Source organism: Triticum dicoccoides, chromosome 4A (assembly GCF_002162155.2).
Source record: "Triticum dicoccoides isolate Atlit2015 ecotype Zavitan chromosome 4A, WEW_v2.0, whole genome shotgun sequence".
NCBI lineage: Eukaryota > Viridiplantae > Streptophyta > Magnoliopsida > Poales > Poaceae > Triticum > Triticum dicoccoides.
In genome coordinates, this window is record NC_041386.1 from 52620773 (window position 1) to 52644668 (window position 23896).

Consider the following 23896-nt stretch of genomic DNA (forward strand, 5'->3'; position numbering starts at 1 on the left):
CTGATCAATAGGACCCCCGTTTCGACCGTAGAAGGTCCGTTTCCTCCGTTGTGCGGTACTCCACACCCTCCTGATCAATAGGACCCCCGTTTCGACCGTAGGAGGTCTGTTTCCTCCGTTTTGCAGTACGCCACACCCCTCCTGATCAATAGGACCCCCGTTTCGACCGTAGGAGGTCCGTTTCCTCCGTTGTGCGGTACGCCAGGCCTCGTTTCCATCGCCTCTTCTGTCCAAGCCCTCCCAATGAACACGACCACACATTCCGTTCCGACCCATGAACATGATGACGACGCTGTTTCTCCGTTCCGACCCAGCCATGTGCACGAGCCCTCGCTGTACGTATGCGCGAGTAGGCGATCGAGACCCTGCCCGTATGTACACATACGTGGCTGTATTTTCTTTCTTGCACCCTGGCCGCCTCTACTACGACACGTGCGCGCCTCTACATCCACCAGTACATATGTACGTGCACGTTCGCGACCAGAATGACAACGCTACGTATGCTTCGACCAGGTGGGTCCCGACTGTCAGGCACTTCCTTGCGTGCGAAGGTGTAGCCGGTTGGTCCCAGCAGTCAGGGGGGAAACGTTTTTTTCGCGAAATACGGTGGCCCGTCCGGTGGGTCCCTGCTATCAGGTAGAGGAATCATTATTTTCCACGTAATAAGGAGGCACTTCCTTGCTGCCGCCATGGACCCAGCTGTCAGCCTCTCCACGTACAGTCCACGTCTGATGGAAGTCGTTCCTTGACCACGTTGACCATGCCGCTCCGAGAGCACCAGGGCGGTGGACGACGGCGAGGCCTAGGAAGGGGACAACGCGGAGCCGGTGAAGACGCGGCAGTGGATGCCCACGCGGAGAGGAGTATGAGGGTTCACTCGTTCGGCTGCGGTGTAAGGCTGCCGTCGCCGCAGGGCTTGACCAGTGGTGGAAATAGTCGGGGGTGGTGGGGCCTCCGTGGCAGCACAGCCGGCCACGGGAGGCAGGAGCAGGCGGCACGACCGGTGCTGCTTTGGGCGGTTGGAGCAAGAAGACCAGAGGTTGAAGAAGCACTACAGCCGTTGGATGGACATCGTATGGTCACTGGAGCTAGAATCGTGCATATTGACTAAGTTGACAAAGCCCTCCGTCCCCGTCAACTTAGTAGGCCCACAAGTCAGCCTCCCACCAAGGTGGGTCCCGGCTAGCAGGGGGGTATTCATTTTTTTGTGCGTAATAAGGAGGCACTTCCGGTGGGTCCGAGCTGACAGCAGGGGGAACATTTTTTTCGCGAAATATGGTGGCCAGTCGGGTATGTCCCAGCAGTCAGGGGCAAACCTTTTGTTCGCAATATACTGGTGGGCATCTAGTGGGTCCCTGCTGTCAGGTGGAGGAATAATTATTTTCCGTGTAATAAGCAGGCACTTCCTTGCGGCTGCCGTGGACCCAGCTGTCAGCCTCTCCACGTACAGTATTCTTCCGATGGAATTCGGTCGTTGACCACATTGACCACGCCGCGCCGACAGCACCACGGCGATGGACGACGGCGAGGCCTAAGAAGGGGACGACGCGGAGCCGAGGAATATGTGGCAGTGGATGCCCACGCAGAGAGGAGTACGAGGGTTCACTGGTTCGGCTGCGCTGCCTTCGCCGCAGAATAACAGGGGGTGTGGGTGAGTGGATTGGAGGGATGGCCTGGCCAGCGGTGGTAGTAGTATGGGGGCGGTGAGGCCTCCGCGGCAGCACAGCCGGCCACGGGAGGCAGGAGCAGGCGGCACGACCGGCGCTGCTTTGGGCGGCTGGAGCAAGAAGACCAGAGGTTGAAGAAGCACTACAGCCGTTGGATGGACATCGTACGACCAGTCGAGCTAGAATCGTGCATATTGACTAAGTTGACAAAGCCCTTCGTCCCCGTCAACTAGTAGGCCCACTATACTGGGTCCCAGCTAGCAGGGGGAGTATTCATTTTTTTTGTGCGTAATAAGGAGGCACTTCCTTGCGTGCGAAGATATAGCTGGTGGGTCCGAGCTATCAGCAGCGGTAACGTTTTTTCGCGAAATACAGAGGCTGTTTCGGTGGGTCCCAGATGCCAGGTGGAAATCATTATTTTGCGCATAATAAGGAGGCATTTCCTTGCGTGTGGCCATGGACCCAACTGTCAGCCTCTCCACGTACAGTCCACTTTAGATGCATGGCGGTCGTTGACCACGCTGACCACGCCATGACGAGAGCACTAGGGCGGTGGACGATGGCAAGGCCTAGGAAGGGAACGACATGGAGGAAGGGAAGACTCGACCGTTGTTTTTGTTTCCCACGCGGAGGGGAGTATGACTGTACGAGGATTTGCTGATTCGTCTACCGTCGCCGGAGAATAACAGCAGGTGTGGGTGAGTAGAGGGATGGCTAGGCCAGTGATGGGAGTACGGTGGGGCAGTGAGGCCTGCGCGGCAGCACAGCCGGCCACAGGGAGGAGGGCGCAGGCAGTCCCTCCGGCGCTTGTTTGATCGGCTAGAGTAGGAAGAGCAGAGATTGAAGAAGCACGACGGCCGTTGGATGGACATCCAACAGTCACTTCTTGTGCGTCAACCTTTTTTTAGGAAAGCCTCAAATCTGTGGAAACTAGCATACAACCCATCTGCCATTATTTCTAATAATTTTCAGCCCATTTGCTAATTCTTAAGGTTTTTTGGAGCCCATATTCTTTTTGTTAGCATTACAGCCCAAATTGTGGCCACGGTTAAAAAATTATACGAAATTTTGCATATTTCGGTTCGGTCCGAACTGTTTTTGATCCCGAAATTTTGACTCACATTCAAACTGATTTTAAAAATAAATGTATATCAATATAAAATCCAACAAATTCTCCACGCATAAAAATTAATGTAATTTAAAATCTTGAAATGAAAAAAAAGTTTTTGAAACTAATTGCCGGTTTGGTGTGTTTTAAAAATGTACAGCCCATTTCTCATTACTGATGGCCCATTTTCTGGGCCAGTCGAATGAAAGCTCTCCTCGTCTTGAAAGATTTGCAGCCCAACAGGCCTGACAAAGCGACTTGCTTAGCAAATCACAAAAAAAACTGGGGTGTGGCCGTGGACCCAGCTGTTAGCCTCTCCACGTACAGTACTCTTCCGATGGAATTCGTTCCTTGACCACGTTGACCACGCCACGCGGAGAGCACCACGGCGGTGGACGACGGCGAGGCCTAGGAAGGGGACGACGCGGCAGGGGACGACGGCGAGGGTTCACTGGTTCGGCTGCGGTGTGAGGTTGCCGTCGCCGCAGGGCCTGGCCAGCGGTGGGAATAGTAGGGGGCGGTGAGGCCTCCGCGGCAGCACAGCCGGCCACGGGAGGCAAGAGCATGCGGCATGACCGACGCTGCTTTGGGCGGTTGGAGCAAGAAGACCAGAGGTTGAAGAAGCACTACGGTCGTTGGATGGACATCGTTATTTTGCGCGTAATAAGGAGGCACTTCCTTGCATGCGAAGATATAGCTGGTGGGTCCGACCTGTCAGCGGGGGGAACGTTTTTTTAGTCCATTTGGTGGGCTGGGTGAAACAATGATGTAGCATCTATGCAGCCCGTTTAAATCCCATTTGCATTTTTCTCGAAATCCGCGGACTTGCTGGGCTGGGTGAAAATATCATGTTGGGCTAGACGGAGAAATGTTATAAAAACATAAACACATGATTGCACGTCAGTAAAATCTTTGCAAGCTTATGTACGCAATCACTAGGAGATAACTTGCCAAGTTATATATAAACAATTATTATTATTATTTTGTAAGAACTTTCAACTTACGAAATAAAATATCATTTTAATTTGATGAGTTAATAGTACGTGGGGTATTATTATTTTTTAGGCTAGACCTGGGACAGTTGAGTTGGTTCTAGGGGAAAGTACTAGGAGAAAACTCAGTTTACATCGAAAAAGAAAGTGGGAGAAAATTCAGAGACCTACTGGGTCCACCTGAGGAGGGGAATATGTTGGGAGGAAGGAGATTCAAAGCACGGCAGCCGAGTGAACTAGTTTTTTTTACGGAGAAGTGAACTAGTTTACATACATAAGCAAATAGCCACTAAAAAAGCAATCAGGTTAATGGGTTCTTAAAAGAAATATTTCGGACAAAATAGATAATTACAACACATAGGGTAATGCATGAAACACTCAGATGATAAAGGTGCTTATAACCAGATAAAGTACAACATCTAGACCTTCCTGGCACGCTTGATCATGACGCTGCGGCTGTCCGTGTACTCGTCGGTTACGGGAAGCAGACACGCCCTCATGTCCAAGATCTGCCTGTACATGTCGTAGCATGCGTATGTGTCCTTGGCCGCGTAGGTTATGTAGGCTAGATTCAGAGGTACCTCCCACGTGTTCAGGTCATCTTCTTTCATGTTGGCGTATCAGGGGTCGATGATGGTCTCAGCGAGGTCAACCACGGAGTCCTTCTCCCGCCCGTTGCTGATGATCTTGTATTGCTTCTGGATGTCGACAAGATTGTTGCACCAGATGCCGAGTCGTCACGTTCTTCCTTCTCTCCACCGTAGCGAAGGTGTAGTCGGCGCTGCCGATTAAAAGGGCGAATGCTCCAGAACCTAGTGCAGCCATAGGACTGAGGCGAGGCAGAGCTTCACCGAGTCCGTATCGTTGGTGTACATCACATTCAACTGGATGCAGCCATAGGACTGAACGGCGAACTCAAAGGGGAACTCCTTGCTGAAGTCCATATCCAGCAGGCTCACCCGTCGGATCGTCATTGGAGTCTCTTCGAGTGAACGAGTGTGTAGGCGGCGGCAGCAGTTTGTTTTTCAGCTCCTCGGGAACTGGATTCAACATTAAGCTGAGTGTGTACAGGCGACAACAGTTACTTCCCTTCCCTTGCCCGCTGCACACCCAGCAGAAGATGCACCCTCGTCCACACGTCGGTTCATGAGCAGGTCTGTATTGGTACTATAATAACAGGAGTTAGTGGTCACTTTACTTAATTAGCTCTAATAGAAATATATACTTAAAACAAGCAATGCATTCGCTCATTCTATCAGTGCCACAGGATCAACATGCACAACAATTAGAATTATTATTCTCAGGACGCACACGATTAGCACATTTGTCGCACTTTCACAAAGATAATACTACCAAGTTTGAACTATTTGTTATGGTTGTTGCCCTCTACATCATCGTGTCATGTTTCCCAGCTTGCAAGATTCAGAACCAACAAATAAGATCCAAATAATAAGTACAACAAAGATGCCTATAGATCTCATTGATTCCCAGCTTGCAAGATTCAGAACCAACAAATAAGATCCAAATAATAAGTACAACAAAGATGCCTACACATCTCATTGATTCCCAGCTTGCAAGATTCAGAACCAACAAATAAGATTCAAATAATAAGTACAACAAAGACGCCTACACATCTCACTGATTCCCAGCTTGCAAGATTCAGAACCAACCCATTAGAGCCTTTTGATAAAGTGAATATCGGGATTAAATCCATCTTCGCTAGCCATGTCATACAATCAAAGAACTTGGCGAATGCTCTTGACCATCACTACATCTGTAGTTGAGTATTCCTTTTTGCATAGCACAAACCAGGAGAGCATGATTTCACTTTAATAGTGGCCTCCTTTACTCAACCTGCAGCTCCACTCGGATGAAGCCTGCCTGGACTTCCATGATTCAATTCATGCGTCTTTTTCTACAGTTCACCTGAAATGAAGCAAAGATTGCATCATTCAGCTAGCAAGAAGTACTTGCTCTCGTGAGCTGGCAGGTTCTTCTTTAGTAGTTGCACTAAAATTGAGGAACATTAAGGTTGGCTGTCCGGCTCATGTAAGGTGCAATTATAATTTTGTTATCCTTTTGTGCAGTTCCACTAAAATAAAGTGCCATTGTGGTGACAGTGACGGCTCATCTTGCAAAGGCTAATAAAATGTTGCACGAGATTACCAACAGAACTAGACGGAGATTTTGGAAACTCCAATCACCATTTTGTGCAGTTCCACCAAAATTGAGAGATGTTTCCCACGTGACATTTTAGTTGAACTGCACAAGACACTCATTCCAAAAAAAAGTTTTTTGTGCAGTTCACCAAAAGGTCACAATAGCAACAAGGTGAAATGGATATCCCTATCTGCACAAAAAGATAGAAAGTAAACAGTTGTTGGTCAATAAGAATATACGAAACATATACAAAATGAAAAGACGCATCTTAATTATGTTCATGGCAATCACGCAAGGAGAGTAGAAATTTTAAAACGTCAGCAATGCTTCATGTTACTAGAAGCATTAAGATCAACAATGAGATTCCTCAAATATGGGATTACTTTAATGGTAGCATTGCTTGTTTACCAGACACAGTAAATCAACAGCAGCTAAAGAGTTGGTTTTAAGGGCATGGGACCGAGGGGACACCAGGACACTCAGCAGCGTAAAGGAGCAACTTACTTATCATACTGGGAAAACAGCAGGAGTGCCATTTGTAACACAGTTTAATTGCATCTTATCACTGGAGGCATTAGATTAATAATAACACTGGTTAGACATGTCCCTAAGGTAACAGTTTGATCGCTTCCTTTTACATGCGACATTACATTAACAACAGCAAAAGGTTGGTATAAGGACATGCGACAGTGGACGCATTAGCACAATGTACCTACAAGGAGGCATAAAGTGGTGATGCCGAGTTTGTTCATGCTATGTGAGGGCAGCAAATCTAATCCTGATACCTTTTACTATGTGAGGGCAGCAAATCTAATCCTGAGACCTTTTACTATGTGAGGGCAGCAAATCTAATCCTGGAGACCATTTACTACGTGATGGCAGCAAATCTAATCCTGGACATACTCTGTTGACTTGTCCACCAGCCGCCACTTCCTATCTTTTTTTCAACCAATAATAGATCTGTTCCTTATCCAGTTTGTACTGCATTTTCCCATTATTTCCCTTTTCAGCCAAGAGACCGGTTGGGTATCCGGTCTCTACTACTTTCACCATATTATTTCCTCTTTGAATCAAGTCCTAGATTCATGCTGCAACTTCCCCCCTTTCTTCGTTGTTTGAACAAAGCCCAAGATTCGAATGCATGAAGTAGCTTTATCTCTAATAATACTAAAAATTTAGGTGGCTTTGGAAGAGCTGATGGGAGTAGAAAAAGATGCACATGCAGACACGTGGGGAGCTGGGGCAGTTGAGCAAGGCCACTTTCGGAGAAGTTATACTTGAGGGTCGCCGGGATGTCGGCGACAGCAAGTCAGATCTGCGGACAATACGGCAGGGAGGAAGAAGGGTCGGAGGACCTCCCGAGCCGGCGCTGTGTCGGAGAGAACGACACGGGCAGAGGATCGGGCCCCTCCAGCAGCTGTGGGTTTCCTCCCTCAGCGGCGCTGACCGCGTGAACGATGCACCTTTTATTCCTCTACACACACCGGCCGAAGGGATCCGGCCGGATTTGTGACCAGCGGTGAGCAGAGAGAAAATGTCGCTACCGCTGTCTTGTTTATATCTGGAGAGGATGAGAGAATGAAGAGAGCAACCCTAGTAAAGCAAGCGCTCAGGCCCCTACGCCCATATATAGTTTTTCTCCACAACAAGTGTTTCAATTTGTGTACGTTGCATTAAAGAAAAGAAACTCTCTATTTAAGGTGACTACTATACGACTCCTACTTACTACTACTAATAGTACTACAGTATTGTTCACTTGTGCTCCCCGCCCCTCCATTCATTGAACAACCCCACGGATGAATAAACATACAGTACTTACTGTATTTATATAGAACGAACAAGCTCGAACTATTTTCGTGTAGTTAAAAGTTGAGGGCGGGGCTTTTCCCGGGCAGTACGCGCGGCAATTTTTGGGTAGGCGGTTTGACAGAGAGGCGAGGAGGGTGAGCGAGTGGGGCCGTGCGATTTGACAGCGCGTTACTGCTGGAAAGACTTGTGATATGACCACTCACTATAGTCATGAATGACTGCCGCTCCGACCGGGGTGATGCCCCCCTTCCGTTTCGCGCTCTAATCTGGTGCATGACACGTCGACCCGGATGCTGGCTCTCCCACATGTCAGAGTAGTAATAAGGAGCAAAGAATGATGTGGTATATAGTAGTACTATACTAGTACTACTCAGGTCAGAGGATCCACTGCTGCATGTCCGTCCACTGCGAGCGGGACGGACAACTTGTTGTAGAAGTACTACTAAGTAAAAGCCCGTCCTCGTTTGCGAGCAACCGCGCGCATGGGTGAGGGAGAAGGCGTGTAGTAAAATCAAGCTTCTCCTCATTGTACGAGTTGACGCGACACATCATAGCACTGGCCCCACATGCTTGTCTCTAAACTTGGCTGAAAGACCCGTAGTGTACAATATATTTGCTGCAACCTCTAACATTTACCCGCCACAAATTAAAATATATGTGGCCGTATGCATCGTTCTGATGCAGAGGCCGGGGAGTCCCCCCTTTTCGAAGAAAAAAACAAATTAAAATATATATTCCTGTCTTGACCAGATGAGCGTGCAAACTACAATCACTAGGGTGTCAGGTAGGGCCATAAGACTATTTTATTTTTTAAAAAACTTCGAGACGGCCACATAGCATGGAGCCGACCCCAACGATTTTAAGCTTACATGCACGGTACACGCTATCCTAGACTACTCTACACATGAAACTTCCACACGAGCGTCCGGGCTGCGCTTGGCTCTTCGCCTCTTCGGGAAGTTGAACAATGATGGAGTACTACTGCACTGGAGGAGTACTACAGTACGCTTCTGGCCATCTGACACCGATTGAACTGCTGCATGTCCACCGCGTGCGGGAGGGAGAGCGTGTAGCGAAAGCTTCTCCTAGTCTTGCCAGCCACCATGCTCATGGGCGAGGGAGGGACGCTCCTGCTTTTGCGTGTATGACAGGTGGGCCCGACAGGTGTGTGGCAAACCTGTCATACAGCCAAAGGTAGGTGCAGTTAAGTCGGCGAGGGAGAGGATAATCAAACTTCTCGTTGATGTACGAGTTGACGCGACACATCAAAGCACTGCACTTGATACATTTCAATAATTTGCGTTTACCGATGCATTAATTACAACTTATGCATGCATGCCGTGACTCTCCTTTTGATACTTGCATGTGTTGATTTAATGCACATTGAAGTAGTATAAAATATGTGATGGTAAAGGTTTGTAATACCCCGGCCCAAGTCGGGAGATGGTTGTGCACGAGGAGGGTGAGATCATGCAGAATGAACAGGACCCGACGATGGAGCTCTCTAAGGTCTCGATGGACCTCACCGTGCTCCACTGCCCCTTGTGCCTCCGCCCCTTGACGCCTCCAGTGTATGAGGTTCGAATACACCTCGTCCGTTCGGCTGATTGAGCAAGGTGCAGGTTTCTTGATTGATGTGTTGTTCGATTGATTTCTGCAGTGCAAGGGAGGGCACCTGGCCTGTGCGGACTGCCGCGTCGAGCGCCTCGGGAACCAGCGGCAGTGCTAGAAGTGCGAGCACAGCGGTGGCTTCGACGTGAAGAACACGGCGGTGGACTCGGTCCTTTCGTCGGTGAGGGTGGAGTGCCTGCATGAAGGCTGTGGGCTCTACGTCACTTACCACAAGCTCACCGATCACCAGAGCGTGTGTCCACTCGCGCCCTGCAAATGCCCCGTGCCCGTCTGGGGCTACGAAGGCCCGCTGCCGGCGCTCTAGCACCACATCAGCATCGCGCATCCCATGCCCGTGCACGGGATCCAGTACGGCAAGGTGCTCTAGCTGCAAGTGCCACTGTCGGAGCCACGACTCTTGCTGTTCACGGAGGAGGACCGCCGCGCATTTTTCTTGGTCGGCGACGTGCTCAACATCGGCGCGCCTATCATTGTGTAGGCCGTCTGCATCAGAGCGGGGGCGTCCCCACTGCCGCACTACGTGGCCAAGCTGTGGGCGAACGGCCCGCCGGGGTAGCCCAAAGGCACGACCGACGCCGTCAAGGTGGAAATGGAGGTGACAAGCAGCAAGGATCCCGGCGACGTCGATGTGCAGGAGCTGACCTTCTTGACAGTTCCGCCCAAGCTGCTAGCCGGGGCTAAGCTTGTGACCCTCCACATTCAGATTGACAAGCTCACGTCCTAAATGTTTCTATAGTGCCTTTTGTTTATCTTAGTAATATGCTAATATAGGGATTACCTTGGTCTACTTTAGCTTAAGAAATGGTGGGTTTTGGTGGGGATAAAAAATTATGTTTATCAATGCATTAATTGCAATGCATGCATGCATAAAGTACATGCATTGGTCAATTTTCTCTTAATACTTGCATGCAATGATTTAATGCACCTTGGAATCTGAACATGTGTTGGGGAACAACCAAATTGAGCCATATAAAATGGAAAAACTAAAATTTTGAGATAAGCCCTATAAAACCGGAAAAGAGAGAGTAGAAAAAGAAGTACTCCATCCGGGAATAGTGCCGCACTTTGAAACTTGAATCGTCAATAAATTTTGAGCTTGCGTCTCGTCACATTCCAAATTACTCCATGTTATATTGAATTGCAAACCTGTTCACACCGATCACAACCTAAACAGTTTCCCACTTAGGAGCGTATTAGTTCTCGGTTATAAATACTAGTATGCCAAGATGACTGCGCATTCCTCCTCAACTCCTCATCCACAAAAACAAACAAGCCATTCAGCATCCTTCCCTTGTGTCTGCCACGACCGGCGTGAGTTTTGGGTCGAGAGATTGCCACCAGGGAGAGGCGAGCATGGAAGCAGAAGCACGAGAGATGTCCCGCCTTGCTGCGAGACCAGCCGACATGTCCCGCCACGTGGAAGTAGCAGCACAGAGGTCCCGCCACGCCGCTGAAGCACCACGGAGGAATGGTCGCGCCGTCGATGCAACAGACTGGTCCGGCCGCGCCGCGGAAGCAGTAGAGATGTCCCGCCACGCCACAAATGCGGCAGAGATGTCCCGCCGCGCCACGGCGGCCTGGGAAAATTTCTCGCGTGCAGGCGACGACTGTTACAGGCGCATGCATGCGATCGTCCATGGCCAGATGGATCCAATCTCCCATTTTGCGAGGTTGTAGGACGACATGAAAGCCTTGTTTGAATAGGCTGTCGGTGCACTAAGGGAGGGCAATGAGAGGCTCCGGGCCGAGCACGACCTGCTGAGGGAGAAGATCGTCCGAATGTAGACCAGCAGGAGGAGACCAGTGACTTGTTAAAGAGGACCGACATCATCGTCAAGAAACTTATGGGCGAGAATGACATGCTCCGCAACGAGCGCCAAAGGCTGGTGGAGGAATCCGTGGATGTTCTCAAGAAGCGTCTTGAGGACACAAAAGAGCTCATCGCCGCTCGCCGCGGAGACTAGTTCCCGTGGCCTGCAGCAATGCATCAAGAAAGTAGAGATTAGCGAGCCAGATCCTTGTCTTCCTTCTTCTTTTGCCCTTGTGTATTTCGGGCATAGCCGCATGTGGCTTTTTTAATTATCTTTCTAATTATGTAAGACAATTAATCGTCCTTATCTTTTTCTAGAAGATCAATGTTGCGAGGCTGGGATGAAGAAAACTCTTGCTGTGGCGACCCAGGCATTGCTGTTCTTCTAGTTACTGTTGGGCTTCCTTCAGTTACCTGGTTTCTTTTGATGTAATAATCGGTTTAGGATGTGGATTGTGTCGTCGGTTGTAATGTTGGGTTCTAGCACGGATGTTTGGCCTTTGTTGGCCTCTTGGGATGTTGTGATTTCAATCTGGTAGCTTTTAGTCCTTCGTGTTAGGCTGGAGTTGTGCTGAACTTCTTGTGAATTGTGGTGGTTTTCAGTAATGAAAATCGGAAGGGACAAGCCCTTCTTTGATCAAAAAAAATTTAATCGTCCTTATATATTCATCAGTCTTGCTATAAGTCGCAGTAGATGCTATATAGGTCCGTCGGATCTTACATCAAGATCTGTGCTTTCAAATTTTCTTTTTTCTCTCTTAAATCTCAGTCGAGTGAGACATAGCCACACCATTAAACAAAGGATCGGGCGCCATTAATGGAGACCTTGGGAGAGAGGTGGACGGCAGACGGAGGTCAAAGGGCTCTCCTCCCGATAAGCACATGCAGGAGTCTGATCGCACGCCTCTCGTACTACTCAAATAGCTACCCTGCATGGCGCCTCCTAGCTAATAAAAAATGGGGATGCGTGGCGGCACATAAATGGTACTAGTAAGTAGAACGCCCACAGTTTCAAAAATACTTGTGTTTCCGATTGTAACGTGACAACACTTGTTCCAAAATGACTTTGTTGATTGTTAATGTGCGCGCCTGTGCAAATCGGACTGCAAATTTACCACAGCATGTTGGTGCCATGTCATGGCACCAAGCCAAGTTTTATTATTTTCATGCATGTTTTGGATTTACAGGAATTAAAAAATTAAGTTTCTCAATGTTTCCAACCCAGCCACGACGCCCAGAATTTTGAATTTCATTCCCATTTCTTGCATGTAACCTAGAAATTTACCCGAGGACACACATGTGATTTTTCAACCAACTTTGGTGCACTGGAACATGTGCTTGTACTTCAAATTTGAATTATGCACACAAAGGTGACACGTTCCCTCCCAGAACCACGAGCCTGCTTGAGAGAAGCTCCGATTTGCAAGAAGCTTATACCAAAATTTGTTCCTATTCGCCAATTTTTTTACCACGGCATGGTACTACCATCACATGACACCATGCAAGTTTCATGATTTTAAAACCAAGTTTCTCAATGTTCTCGACCGAGCCACGATGCCCAGATGTTTGAATTTGATTCTCATTTTTTGCATGGGACCTAGAAATTCACCAGAGGACACAAATGTGATTTTTGAACCAACTTTGGTGCACGGGAGCATGTGCTTGTAGTTCAAATTTGAATTATGCACATTAAATGACCAAAAACTCAATTAATGTGTAAATAAGACCAAACAAAGCCGGAATAATTCGAAAATTTAACAGGGCACTCATGTAGTTCTATGTTGCCTTTGTAAATAAACTCAAGGTGGACAACGTATATCATTTCGCACTCAAAGATGGCACATTCCCTCTCAGAACAACGAGCCTTCTTGAGAGAAGCTTGGGTTTGCAAGAAGCTTATACCAAAATCTATTCCTATTCGGCCAATTTTTTTACCACAACATGGTAGTACCACGACATGATATCCACGCCAAGTTTCATGATTTTCAGACGTGTTTTGGATTTACAAGAATTTTAAAACCAAGTTTCTCAATGTTCTTGGCTGAGCCACGATGCCCAGATGTTTGAATTTGATTCTCATTTCTTGCATGGGACCTAGTAATTCACCCGAGGACACAAATGTGATTTTTCAACCAATTTTGGTGCACGAGAGCATGTGCTTGTAGTTCAAATTTGACTTATGCACATTAAATGACCAGAAACTCAATTAACGTATAAAAAACGACAAACGAACCTGGAATAATTCCAAAATTTAACAGGGCACTAATGTAGTTCTATGTTGCCTTTGTTAAACTCAAGGGGGGGGGCAGCGTATTTCGTTTCACACTCAAAGGTGGCACGTTCCCTCTTAGAACCACGAGCTTCCAAACCAGCCCAATTTTTTACCACAACATGTTAGTGCCATGACATGACACCATGCCAAGTTTCATGATTTCCAGGTGAGTTTTGGATTTACATGAATTTAAAATTAAAGTTTCTCGATGTTCTCGATCGAGTCACGACGCCCAGATCTTTGAATTTCATTCTCATTTCTTCCATGGGACCTAGAAATTCAACCAAGGACACACATGTGATTTTTCAACCCACTTTGGTGCATCGGAGCATGTGCATGCAATTGATATTTAGATTATGCACATTAAAAGTCTAGAAACTCAATTAATGTATAAAAAGGCCAAATGAACCCGAAATAATTCCAAAATTTAACAGGGCACTCATATAGTTCTATGTTGCCTCTGTAAATAAAATCAGGGGGATGCAGCGTATATCGTTTCGCACACAAAGGTGACACGTTCCCTCTCAGAACCACGAGGCTTGTTGAGAGAATCTCCAGTTTTGCAAGAGGCTTATACAAAAACTTGTCCCAATTCAATCAAAAATTATACGTATGAAAACAGGGTTTAGATTATCCCAAACATCTCGCTACCTAGACCAATAATGTACTATGATTTGAATTCAACATAAAATGGATACAAATATTTGAATTGGAGAGCGTATGGTACATGTAGTTCATAGTGAAATATGATTACTGCTATATGTATGTTTTTTGTTATCAAGATAATATTTAAATTATTGTATAACCTGACAACAATCGTATTCAAATAAGGAAAATTGATTCAAATTTAGTCCATATGGTAGACGACAATATATATGTTCACATGGTGGAGTAAAATGTTCATATATGATGGAAGATCAAAATGTACGACTACATCAATTATAAACCGCAAGGTCACCTAACGATATATTCGAATTCAACATACCGTGGATTCAAAAATTGAAATTCGAGATCATGGCATCTGTAATCATATAAAAAGGGACATTACTCTTTCTTTGGTGGGAATTGATTTGTTTTTTGTTCTTGTTGAGGGAAGTGCGAATCGATTTGGTACTGTGCAGGGTAATCTTGTTCTCCCGATTTTTTTTACATTTTTCTTGTAGTTTTTTCAATGGCATCTATAGCAATATAGTAAAAGGGGACATGACTCTCTTGTGTCTTGTATGAATTGTTTTTTTACACGTTAAGTTTGTTCTGCCAAACAAGGAATCCGCACCTTGTTATCCCGAAATTTTCAAGCTCGAGTATCTTTTGTCTCACCTGCTTTGAAACTCCCGCTTCTTCAACCCGCGCTGCGCCTTGTTATCCCAAAATTTTGACGCACGCGAGAACTCCCTCCTCATCCGAAATCACTACCGCAGCCCAAACACGCAAAATCCCCCTTCTACCCCTCAGCTGGAAATGAAGCTCCACGTCGCGGTGTCAAAACCGGTGGGGGTATGCTGGTAACTTACCCTACATTTCGGACAAGCGCGTCCCTAAGATTGGCTCCCCCCTCCCCCTTTGCCCCCCCAAAACCCTCGAAACCCCACGCTCCTCCGTCGGCCTCCCGACCGCCGCCCAGCCGGAGACTCTTCCCCGACTACTCGTCCACCGCAACAGCTCGCCATCCTTCATCCGCCGCACCGGACGAGGATCCGTTGTCAATCTCGTCGTTCCGCCGGATCATCCGCCCCGTCCTCAAACTCCAAGGAGTTGCCCCAACGTTCTCCTCATCTATCGCGCCACCTCAATCCCCATAGCGCCGTCTTGACCTGTCCCACCGGAACCGCAGCACCCTCAGCAATTCCTCCGATGAAGCCTAGGCCAACTCGGCACAACCAAGGAGGTTCTGCACTCACCGCTGCATTTTATCTTTTATTCGATCTCACGGGGCTGCTGGTGCTCGATACCGAGCAGACATGGCATGTATCCATCGACGGTGCCGTCGCCGGCCACATCATCCACAGCGTCTCTCCCCCATGTCGTTGCTTCCTCGGCGGCGACTTCCACAACGGCACTAGCTGCAGCTGCTCCAGCTCTCGCTCGCGCTGCAGCTCTGTTCTTGCTGTCGGTCATGCTGCTGCACTGCTCCTACTTTCGTTCGTGCCGCTGCTCTGCTCTTGCTCTCGCTTGCGCTGCTGCTGCTGTAAGACCTCCGACAGCTACAGGAGTTGCTGCTTTAGCACTCGCTCGTGGTGCTACTGCACGACTTGCTCTCTGCTAGTGCGTTCCCTGCTCGAGCGTCTGCTGATTTAGATCACTGCTTCTCTACTAATAGTGCCCGAACGCCCTAAACATCTATTGCAATGCTCTGTTACTAGTTCAATCAGTTTTGACAGTAAAATTCAGTTTCGATTGTGAAGTTCATTTTCTTTAGTTAAGTTCAGAGTGAACAGTACTTACAACATCTGTCGGAGTGGCCTTGGCGCGGTTGATGCGTTTTACATCTAGCACTTTTTGGTGATGTATTTTACATCATCTATTGCAGATGATATTAGGGTCCCACTTCAGATTAACGTTGTCTGTCTTGTCATGCTTCAGCCTCGTCGCCGTACACCTTAGCGGAGCTGCTCCAACGACGGAACCGTCCATCACAGCGGAGCAGTACCCTCGGTGCCGTTTCCAGAGGCCTCGGATCTTTTTCCCCGCCTCCGACAGTCACACCAGCATCATCACCATCCTCCACGTCCAACCCAATGATGCTGAGGTCCACAAGGCTATGCCAAAGAGGTTGTACACTTGTCGCATCACTTTGTTTCTCGATTCGTCTGTTCTTCCAATTCATGTGAGCCAAACACACAGGTTGACTAAAATCCTATGTTTCCAAATGCTCTGTTTTGCACGTGCATTCCTATCCTATTCCTGTGTTTTTCCTGTCCCTGCGTCTATAGAATCCTCCAATTCTAAGGAGCCCTTACGGATTTACTTCATTTTCAGATAGGCGTCAAAGAAAACTCTGTGTGTTATGTCCTGCTCCTGCCGTGCCGTCATCCACCCCACCTGAGGTGCACCATCGACAGAAGCATTCACTGCAGCAGAGATCCCCCCTGCAGACTTCCTTTCGCCGCCTTATATCATCTTCCCCATTGCCGGCAGCCACGCCAACCGCATTACCATCACCGACTGAGTAGATGAACCTGAGGACTACACAGTTCCGGAAGAGAGGTCGCAGTCTTTCGTGTTTGCTTACGTTATACATTGGTTATTATTACCTGCTACTTTATCGTTCAATCTTGAGTTTTGAATTTCCCATGGCTCTCATATCGAGCCAGCAACGAATAGTATCTGTCTACTATCTGGTTCATCTGCGGTCTTCTATGTGGTTCATGTTGGGTGGGCAACAAACAATAGATGATCCATTGTCTATCTTTTTAAACTGAAGCTATAATCTACCTGGTATCATTAGTTTTGGATCCATCCACTCGTTTGCTACCATCACTCTTGATTATTTCATGCACCCCTTAGGCCTTACAAAATCTAACTATTTTTTTATTATGCATGTCAGATATTGTACACAATCATACTAAACATGTAGAGAAAAAGAGAAGACCGTTGCGTGCGAATATAATGTCATGCAGACGCCGCTCCATGGTGGGCGAAGTGCCCCCCCTCCTGCATTTCCAGATTGTATTCCAGAGGAAGATAGCTGTTCAGATGGAGATTCAGAAGGAGCCGACCATGCCTGTTCACCACCTGAGGTGTTTGCTCTAACCTGGCATGATGATGTTGGTCATATCATGCATATGGCGCCTTGCATTGCTTACATTATACATCTTATATGTCATCAGCTTAGTTTAGATTTGCTTTGTGTGAATGCCACCTGTTTGGTTTCTATATCATACTCCCACCATTCCTAAATATTTGTCTTTTTAGATATTTCAACTAGTGACTACATACTGAACAAAATGAGTGAATCTACACTCTAAAATATGTCTTTATACATCCGTATGTGGTAGTCCATTTGAAATCTCTAAAAAGATAATTATTTAGGAATGGAGGGAGTATATGGGAATTATGCAATGCCATCTTCTTTAGCCAGGCATCATATACGTGAATCATGCAATGCCATCTTGTTTAGCCAGTCATCGTATATGTGAATTGTATCGTGCCATATTTTTTCCATAATGTATTCCATTTGTCAACAATGTTTATACATTCATCTACTCTTCCTGTGCATCAGCCATTTGAGTCGGTCATTGGAAAATCTGGAGTGAAAACAAGGTCTTCTGAGCAATCAATGCTACTTGTCGATGCAAATTTCTTGTTGGTTACAGATAGCTCCTCAGAGGAGGTTTCAGAGAGAGATGACTAGTCGTATTCCCCTCCCCCCGAGGTGCATGCTCTAACTTGGCTGGGTTATATTGCTCATATCTTGCATATCTTGCATTGCCATGCCATCTGCTTAGATTAGACATGCTTTGTGTGAATCCCTCCTGTTTGCTTTCTATATCAGATATGTGAATTATGCAATGCCATGTTTTTCAGCCAGTTATCATATATGTGAATTATGCACCGCCATGGAGCCAGTCATCATATATGTGAATTATCTCATGCCATCTTTTTTTTCATTACGTATTCCATTTGTCGACAATCTGTGTATATTGAACTACTCTTCATGTGTATCAGCCATTTGAGCAGGTTATGGAAAAAATCTGGAGTGAAAACAAGGTCTTTAGAGCAGGTAATGGTACCTGTTGAAGCATATATCTCGATGGTTACAGGGAGCTCCTCAGAGGAGGATTCAGAGACAGATGACTAGTCCTATATCCCACCTGAGGTGTATGCTCTAAGTTGCAATATTTATATTTCTCATATGATGCATATGGTGTCTTGCATTGCTTACTTTAAACATCATATGCACACTATTGAATTCTATCTGCTTAGTTTAGACATCATACATGCGAGTGCCAGTTGCTTAGTATATGAATCAATTATGTCAATTATATCATGCCATCCTGTATACTTAGACAACATGTATGTGAATTATTTCATCCCAACCTATTTTAGAAAGACATCATATAGTTTTGTCATGTCATCCTATTTAGGTACGCGTCATATGTTGAATTATGCCATTATATCCTGTTAAGTTATCCATCATCTATCTGAAACTGTGTCATGCTATCCTATTTAGTTAGGCATCATATATGTGAAATTGTGTCATGCTGTCCTGTTTGGTTAGACAACATACATGTGAATTACCACATTTGTGTATCATACAATGTCTGTACGTTCAATTTCTTTTCTTGTTTATCATCCATTTGAATTGGAGGGGGTGATGGTAGTATCTAAGGGAGAAAAAATCCGTTCTTCACAAAAGACAGTGCTACTCGTTGATGCAGATAGAACCATGGTTGTACTAGCCCACAAACTAGCCCCACCACACATAATCGAGACTCTTCCAGATTGCACACTTAAACCATTGGGCAGAGAACCAGCTACAACCCATCTAACCACAACCCCAGCGGATAGTAACCCGCTTATAGTTGACAAAGCACCATGTCCACCACAGAGTACCCCCACACGAGCAGTTTGTAAAGATACTGCAGTGCCCAAAGCACGAAGACCACCATAGCTAACCCAAACTCCACGTTTAAAGCAGAAGAGCAACTGTTCTCAGGTCAGATTCCGTAGCTATGGTCCATACTCCTTTGCTGTTGCATCACTGTATTTACTCATACCAACTACTTTCGAATTTGATGGATCCAATTGAAACTCCAATGGCGCAACAGGTATGTTTTAAACCTATTTCTTTAACTGGATTGTTGTTCTAACCTCTTGCTCTATGTTGATTTCAGTTTAAGTTGCATAAACAGTTATGTTCTCATGTGATGCACATTACAAGTGCTGCCAATGCTGTGTAGTTTCTCACACTTATATTCTGTCTATGCTGATGTGTCTTAAAAATATATGAGTTGAACTGTGTCTCTATCTTGATTAGGGAACATAAACTAGAATGTTTGTTTCATGCTGTTATCCTATCCACCTTACTACTGAAGTGGTTTACCAAAATGAGTTTCATATACTACAAGCTAAACCTGTGATGTATCTGCTTGTTTCTCTTGTAGTATGCAAATAGAATATTGGAGAAGAGCACCCCACTATGCAATGGTAGAGAAAGTAATGCAGATATGGTTCAAGATAGTGAGACAACCCTGTTAGTCTCCAAGAAAGGTGATAAAAACGATCTTGCAGACAGTGAGAAAACCCCACAGTCCTGCGTTGATGTAGTGTTCGAGTTACTGGCCAGTACCGCTGGCACAAGCACTTCCAACTTGCTGCCTGAATCACTTCGGCTTCTCCAGTCTCAGCTACAAGCTGAAAGGCATTAGTCTGCTATGCTGCGGCAAGAAGCCGAAGGACTGAGGAAGTCCCTGCAGAATTCAGATGCATACTTTCTTGTGCAACAGCAAGCGCTGGAGGATTTAACCACCAAACAAGAGAAAGTTAATAAGCTTGCTAAGCATCTTTCCAGCATTATGGGTACCCAGGATATTGTTTCTTGAGCTCTTCTGAAGTGGTTTCAGTTCTGGACTTGTTGTGCTGCGGCGTTTGTATGCTGGTGTGTTCCCTATATTTGCACTAGTGGCGAACTTTGATGCCCAGTGGATGTAATATGTGTAATAGCCGTGATAGCCTAGCATAAGTTGCTCGCTTATTTATTTCCTTGTTTTGTTTATTTTTTTGCTTGTAGTCTTTTTCCGTGGCTTGCTAGTGGCTGCAATAACCTATTTTTTAAAACTAGGCCACAATAACCATGGGCTAATATTTACTGTAGTGACACTAGGCCTCCTACGGGCCGTAGAAACAGTGGGCCTTCTACGGGTTGTAGAAACAGTAGGCCTTCTACGGGCCGTAGAAACAATGGGCCTTCTACGGGCCGTAGAAACAATGAGCCTTCTATGAGCAGTATCATCAATGGGCCTTATACGGGCCGTATGATCAATTGGCCAAACGTGGGCCAATAATAGGCCACATTATGGCCGATAACGGGCTAGAGTTGGAATCGTCCGTTCATGGGCCGACCATAACGGGCCATCGTTAAAAGGCCGTATTTGATGACGCTATGAAAACGGACCAACGAATTAACGGACCACAAACGGGCCGACTGTAACCATGGGCTGAATTTGGCCCATAAGCAGAAAATGACAGTAACGGGCCGTAAGCAAACGAATGCTGGAAATGAGCCCAAGAATAAATGGGATCTGAGAAGGCCAAAAGATAACATGGGCTGGAAACGACCCAACGGAATAACAGGCCGTCAATGGATATAAAGTGATACACTATTCATCACGGGCCAGTTTCACCATGGGCCGTTAATGGGTGTAAAGAGATACACTGTTCATTACGGGCCAATTTCACCACGGGCCGTTAGTAGGCCAAGAGTTATATAGGGCCTCATATGGGCCGAAAGACGTCATGGGCCATACATGGGCCAGAAGTGAAAATGGGCTGGAATCATATTGGATGGCCCGGATGACGCTACTGGGCCTAATTCGGATAGGGCGTAACGGGCCTTGGGTTAGCGGGCTGTAAATGGGCTTTATTCAAATAGGCCGTTAACAGGCTTTCCATGGGCCGGCCCGCCAGCTTTTGACCAAGTCAAACGGGCCGGCCTTTACACAGGAATGGGCCTCTGTTGGGCCGTGCCACGTGTCGACGTATCATAGGTGCCTATCTGACCCACTAACGAGCTGCCACGTGTTTCGTCCGGCCATTAAGAATTTTACATGTGGAAATTTCCCATTGGTCGGGGCTGTTAACGGGTTATCAGATCCAAAACCCGACCCGATAGCTTAACGGTGTTCCGTTATGGTGGATGCCACGTGTCGGTCACCCTTGACGAAAGCACTTCTGTGACGCGCGATTTATCTTCATGGAAGTGGACACTTCCGTGATGATAATTTTGGTAATGTCATGGAACACTTCTACGACAGCACAGGTATGACTATCTTGATTCTGTCATAAATTTGTCATGGATGTACATGCATGACAAAAAAAGTGACCTACTGTGACAAACACGTATCATCACGGAAGTGTATTTTTTTGTAGTGATAATTCATCGCATCATAACTCTACACTTGTGGCTCCGTTTTGGGCGTGTAGCATATCAAATCTTCGACTCGACGAGTTCTTCATTTCATCTCATTGCACCATGTTCATTTGAGCTCATATTGATGCCCTAAATGCTGTTGCAAGAGTGCTAGTTTATATTAGTTTCAGATTCTTATCAGCAAATGCACTTTTGTCATTTTTGCCATGATTGATGTGTGCCTCCTATGAACTTGAGCCCTACATGTGTTTTGAAGTATGCCATGCCATCTTTACATGGGTGTTTGCCATGTATTTTTGTGAACTCTGTGGTGACTAGCACAAGCATGCAAAGTAGCCCTGGTAAAGTTGCTGATTTCAGGGACTTAGAAATATTCTATGTCATTGCCCTGATAATATTTTTATGCCATGTATTCTTGTTTCTACAGAGTGATCCATGCCTCTTTTGAGCATGACCAGTAAGGATGTTTTGTAGATATTGTTGTGCTTTATCCATCCATGTCTCTATTTGCAATTATGGAGCACCCTAGATTGACTCAATCGAGCTCTACTTTTGCTATAAAATGTTCCTGGAAGAATGTTTACGTGTTAAGCATTTTTGCCTAGCTTGTTGTAGTTGATCCATGCATGCTATGATGTTGCTCTTGCCATGTTTACCTTCTATGCCATGTCTACTTGCTGGGTGTATGCTTAGTTTGTGATGCAATGACTTGTGGTGAGTGCATCGAGCTCGTAAACATGCCTACTTAATATCTGTTTCGCCATGTTCCAGTTTTCTACTAAGTCCGAATCTGTTAACGATAATTGCTATGTTCACATGGTTGCCATTGTATTTTCTGATCCCTTTTGGCTTATGGTCAGTAAGGGAATTTTGTTGTATGCTTTGAGTAGCTTCATGCCATGCCCTACTTTTCCATGATATGTTCCTGTAGCATGTAGTTATCTTGCTCTAAACATTGCTTCCTGATGTTAAATTCCTGGCATGTTGTTATTTTCACTAGTCTGTAACCTGATATCTTTTGCACATTTGACATGCTTGTTTGAACCTACTATTGAGTGAATTAGCCGTAGCTCAGTGTTCATTTTTTGTCAAGCATCTTGAGTGGATCCCTGCCATGTATTTTGTTGTTATGTTAGAGTGCATTAGCTTGTTGTTCTTGATGTATTTAGATGGCCTCGTGCTGTTAATCGCAGATCGGTGCCATACTTGTTTTGCTTGCCATTTGCAAACCGTGCATCCGATTCCGGTGATCTTTATATAGATTTCGACCGAAATCAACTCCTCTTTCCAGTGGCACTCTTGGTTTTCCAAGTTGAGGCCAGGTTCAATCTTTCCTTTCCGAAGCTTGCATATGCATTGCATATCACGTCCCGCATATCATGCCATGTTTTGCATCATGTTGCTTGTGCACTGCACGTGGTTGATTGTGTCTCCCTTTGCTTGCTTTCATGCTTTGGGTAGAGCCGGGAGACGAGTACATGATCAAGGAACCCGTTGAGTACGTCTACAAGGATCAAGATAACGTCAACTAGGAGAACTTTGTAGGCAAGATGACCATACCCTCGAAATCACTTCTATCTTTGCTTGCTAGATGCTCGCTCTTTTGCTATGCCTATGCTTTGATACCTACCATTGCTTATCACGCCTCCCATATTGCCATGTCAAACCTCTAACCCACCTTGTCCTAGCAAACCGTTGTTTGGTTATGTTACCGCTTTGCTCAGCCCCTCTTATAGCGTTGTTAGTTGCAGGTGAAGATTGGAGCTTGTTCCTTGTTGGCACATGTTTATTGTTGGGATATCATTATTATATCTTGGCTATTTTAATGCATCTATACACTTGGTAAAGGGTGGAAGGCTCGGCCTTATGCCTGGTGTTTTGTTCCACTCTTGCCGCCCTAGTTTCCGTCATACCGGTGTTATGTTCCTTGATTTTGCGTTCCTTACACGGTTGGGTTATAATGGTAACCCCTTGACAGTTCACCTTGAATAAAACTCCTCCAGCAATGCCCAACATTGGTTTTAGCATTTGCCACGTAGCCTCTTTTTCCCTTGGGTTTCCAGAGCCCGAGGGTCATCTTTATTTAAACCCCCCCGGGCCAGTGCTCCTCTGAGTGTTGGTCCAAACTAGAGCCCCTTGCAGCGCCACCTCGGGGAAACTCGAGGGCTGGTTTTAGTTGTACGGATTGCTTATCCGGTGTGCCCTGAGAACGAGATATGTGTAACTCCTATCGGGATTTGTCGGCACATTCGGGTGGCATTGCTGGTTTAGTTTTACCATTGTCGAGATGTCTTGTAATCGGGATTCCGAGTCTGATCGGGTTGTCTTGGGAGAAGGAATATCCTTCGTTGACC